Below are 4,600 nucleotides of genomic sequence, written 5' to 3' on the forward strand. Positions count from 1 at the left end.
CCTACCCCTGATCTAAAGCATCAGAGGAAGTAGTCTGTCTCAAAGGTATTACAAGATCTCTCTCCATACTGATCCTACAGACTAACGCAGCTATATCTTTGAATCAGGCCAAATTGTTTTTTAAAAATTGCCTATGTTGTTTGCCTTCAAATCATTTCCAACTTATGACCCTTAACCACCTCTATCACAGGGCTTTCTTGATATGTTTCTCCAGAGGGGGTTTGCCATTGCCATCCTCTGAGGCCGAGAGAGTATGACTTGCCCAAGATCACTCCCAGTGAGTTTCCAGGGCCAAGTGGGGATTCAAACCCTGATCTCCTAGGAGTTTATCACATGGGAGGAATTTCTCTTAATTTCAAATGAAAAGAAAGTGGGGCCAGAACGCATTCACGTGAATCCGCTAGTTCAGCAAAGTTAAGTGAATGCGAATTGCATTCAAACTGACTTTCCATTGCCCGAAATTGCGTGTGGTAGTCTATCACACAATAATGATTGCATTTGGATTATACTTCCAATTTCCCTTGTCTGATAACGTCCCTAGTGTCCGAATCCAATGCTCAAACCAATACACCTCACTGCCTCACCTAAAAAAATAAAGGAGAAAAAACAGTTATGCCAATCTTTTTTGCCAAGCTATGGCTCTTCTCAGTTCAGGTGGTGTGGAGGAACAGAGAGAGGGGGAAGGAGGGAATGCCCTCTTTGAACTCTGTGTGGCACAGTCGAAGGACAACACCTTCCAGGTTCAGGGGCAACATCACACCAAATTGGGAGGACCCACTCAGCTATGAAACCCTCTGGGTGACTTCAGGCAAGTCACACTCTCTCAGCCTCAGGGAAAAGCAGTGACAAACCTCCCCTGAACAAATCGTGCCAAGAAGAATCCAGGATACCTTCACCTTAGGGTCACCATAAGTCAGAAATGACTTGAAGGCACACCAACAACAAAGTGCCAAAGCAGGTCCACTTTGGCCATTAGGAAAACAGGGGGCTCTTGTTCGGTCTCTTGCTAGGGTTTTATGGCCGTCCCTCCCTGCCTTGGCACGAGGTCATTGTGCCAGAGGTGTCATCCAGGGGCTGGGCCCTGTTTTCCAACAGTGGCTTGGTACCAGGAGAGGGCCACAGGACCCCAAGCAGCTGTGGGAGGAGTGGCCATAAAACTGAGGGAGGATTCAACATCACACAAAAAGACTCAAGTGACTGGCCCTGAGGTAAAATGAAGTGGTGGCCTCAGGCAGTAGGTTTTAGAGTGCCATAAAAAGACAGGAAAAGGTAGTTATGTGATTTGTTGTTACTCTATGCTTATTGCCGGAGGCTGAGGAGAAGTTCTTTTGTAATTTTTCATGTTATGTACCAAAAATAACTTGGCTGACTTGTGCACTTTGCAGCTTGGCTTGTTGAATGTAGGGAGCCATTCGCTGTGCTACCTCAGACAGCAAAACGTCATGGGCCCTGGCCAGTTACTAATAATAAGTGGCAGCCACTTGCCACTAGGGTTGGACCCACATATAAGTGGCCTCCCTCCCTCCCTCCTTTAACCCACCATTTCTAACTCTAGGTCTATATTAGAAAAATGTAAAATGCAACACAAATGAATCAACGAAAGAATAAGACTAAAAGGTAGCAAGGCCGTAAAACCTCATATCAGAAGAAAAACAATAAAGCCAATTTAAAAGTACAGTATAATAAAATCAATACAACACAAATGTATCAGCCTTCAAATAATGACTAAAAGGCAAAAGGGCCATAAAAAGCTCAGACAAGAAAGAAGAAATAAAAACAATTTCAAATGCCTGGGCAAATAAGAAAGGATCCATCTTCAAAAAGATAGTACTATCAATGGTCTTTAACCCTTAGGAAGAGAGATCCAAAATTAGGAGTCAACTGCAAAGAAGTCCCTCTCCTTTATATGCATGTGTGTGTGTGCCTGTGTGTGTGCACATGTATCTATATATCTGCCTGTTTGTTTATCTAACTATCTGTCTGTCTATCTGATCTATCTGTCTATGTCTATATGGTCCCTCACCAGGTGACAATACTCAGCTGAAGAACTTTCTAAGATGGTCTGAGAAGACAGGATGGACAGGATGATCTGAGGAAAACGTGAGCCTTGGGATTTTTGCATCCTAAGCCATTTAGAACCTTAAAGGTGGTGTAAATGCCAGCAGTTTAAACTGGTATGGAAACCAAAGAGGCAGTCAATGTCATTCTTTAAGAATTATAGCGGGCCCTTGTTATTCGCTGAAGTTTGGTTCCAGGACCCCCCATGGATAACAAAGCCGTGGCTGCTCAAGTCCCATTAAATACAATGGCATAGTAAAATGGTGTCCCTTATATAAAATGGAAAATCAAGGGTTGCTATTTGGAATTTATACTTTTTGGGGATATTTTCAAGCGATGGATACTTGAATCTGTAGATAAAACATCCGTGGATAAGGAGGGACAACTGTATTTTCATATCACAGGGTTTAGCTAAGCCATTCAGAATTATAGCCACTGAATTCTGACATCAGATTTTTTTATTCCTTGCGAGGGGGAGGCAGGTAGCTATTATCTCAGAAGATGGAATCAAGATTTAAGATGATCTTGACGAATTAGATAACTGGCCCATAACTCATGATGAATGAACAATAAATGTAAGGTTTAGCCAGGAAAAATTTAATGTTCAGATATTGGATGGGTGACACTTGACTTGATAGCGGTGTGCGTGCGGAAAAGATATAGAGGTCTTAGTGGATCACAGTGTGATATGCTAGTAAAAAGTCTAATTCAAGTCCATGCTGCATTAGCAGTAGTATCACATCCAGATAAAGAGCAGTATCAGACCATATGTTCTTCTTTGTCTGGACCTCACTCAGAGTGAGGAGTCAGTATCCAGTTCTAAGCACCAGAGTTGAAGAAGTTGAAACAAGGGAAGATGAAAAAGATGGCAAAAGGTCTAAAACCCAAGCCGTGTGAGGAATGACTGAGTGAACTGGGTATGTTTAGCCTGGAGAACAGAAGATTGAGAGATGATACGATAGGCATCCTTAAATATCTAACAAGCTATCAGATGGAGGAGTGAGTTCCAAAATACACTGAGCCAGGGCAGTTAAAGTGGTCTCATACTGGATGATTTCTGCAGTGTGTTTTTGACTAGAGTGAACTTGTTTTCTGTTTTTCCAGAGAAAGAACTCAAACCAATGTCTTCAATATACAAGAACATTAATTACAAGTAAAAATTAGAAAGCATTTCTTGATGGAAAGAGCTACTTGATAGTGAAATAGACTCCTGCAGAAAGTGATAGATTCTGCTTTGTTTTTTCAGGATAGTTCAAGGAATGTTTTTGTACTTTAGATTTAGATTTATTCATTGGTAAGTGGTTGAACTAGCTAGACCCTGTGGTATCTTTCAACTCTATGATTCTATGATGTTCAAGTATAGTACACATTGGACCTCCCCCATGACCTTGCTGGAGTATGATGAGTGGCTCAGGTATCATTCACCCAGCTGCTACAGTGAGAAAAGATTGTGAAGATGAAGGCTTTGAAGGCTGGCATCCACAGTTTTGTGGGTTTTTCGGGCTATGTCGGTAATGGGCTGGATGAGGGAAAACCGACTCAGTCTGAATCCAGAGAAAACGTAGGTGCTCGTGATAGGTTCTCCTGGCCCGGGAATGGCGGTGGTTCCACCTGTCCTGAACGGGATCACGCTTCCCGTGAAGGACTCGGTACGCAGTCTGGGGGTGCTCCTTGACTCGTCGCTCCACCTTACATCTCAGGTGGACGCGACGGTCAGGAGCACCTGCTACCAGCTTCGGCTGATTCGCCAGCTGCGTCCCTACCTGGGCCAGAGGGACCTTGAAACAGTAGTACATGCTCTGGTAACCTCTCAATTGGACTTCTGCAACGCGCTCTACATGGGGCAACCCTTGTACCAAACCCGGAAGCTACAACTGGTACAGAATATGGCAGCCAGACTGGTCACTGGCATATCCAGGGCCAGTCATATAACACCAGTGCTTAAAGATCTGCACTGGCTGCCTATTCGTTTCCGGGCGCAATACAAGGTGTTGGTTATAACCTATAAAGCCCTAAATGGCTTGGGCCCAGGATACCTTGAGGACCGCCTCGCCCCATATAATCCGCCCCGCACACTCAGAACATCTGGGCAGCAACTGTTGAGGGTCCCAGGGGCAAGATTGGCCTCCACATCCAGGAGGACCTTTACCACCTCGGCCCCGACCCTCTGGAATTCGCTGCCCGGAGAGCTCCGCTCAGCCACCTCCCTAGCCCAGTTCAAGAAGGGATTAAAAACCTTCTTGTTCAAATTAGCATTCCCGGACACAGTTCCAGTTAGTCTTTCCCCCCTCTGACAGCAGTGGCAAGCTGGCCAGAATTGGTTTTAATGTGATTTTTAACTGTAAATGTTTTTTATTGTATGTATTATGTTTTGTATAATGCTGTACACCGCCCTGATTGCAAGAAGGGCGGTATAAAAATAAAACTATTATTATTATTATTATTATTATTATTATTATTATTATTATTATTATTATTATGTGGCCATGTTCTGGGATGTTTCGCCTTCATCTGTGGCTGGCATCTTCACACAGCCGTGGCA

At 43.8% G+C, this 4,600-nt stretch overlaps 1 long non-coding RNA gene across 1 annotated transcript in view; it reads left to right on the top strand.

Moving 5' to 3' along the window:
• Positions 1–888: 888 nt before the first annotated feature.
• LOC121917486 overlaps positions 889–4,600 on the top strand; it is a 5,434-nt gene continuing 1,722 nt past the window's right edge. Inside the window, exon 1 of the long non-coding RNA XR_006101040.1 lies at positions 889–2,100. This is a non-coding gene — a long non-coding RNA (uncharacterized LOC121917486). The remainder of the gene's footprint in view (positions 2,101–4,600) is intronic.

The sequence above is a fragment of the Sceloporus undulatus genome, unplaced genomic scaffold (genome assembly GCF_019175285.1).
Source record: "Sceloporus undulatus isolate JIND9_A2432 ecotype Alabama unplaced genomic scaffold, SceUnd_v1.1 scaffold_20, whole genome shotgun sequence".
NCBI classification, from domain to species: domain Eukaryota; kingdom Metazoa; phylum Chordata; class Lepidosauria; order Squamata; family Phrynosomatidae; genus Sceloporus; species Sceloporus undulatus.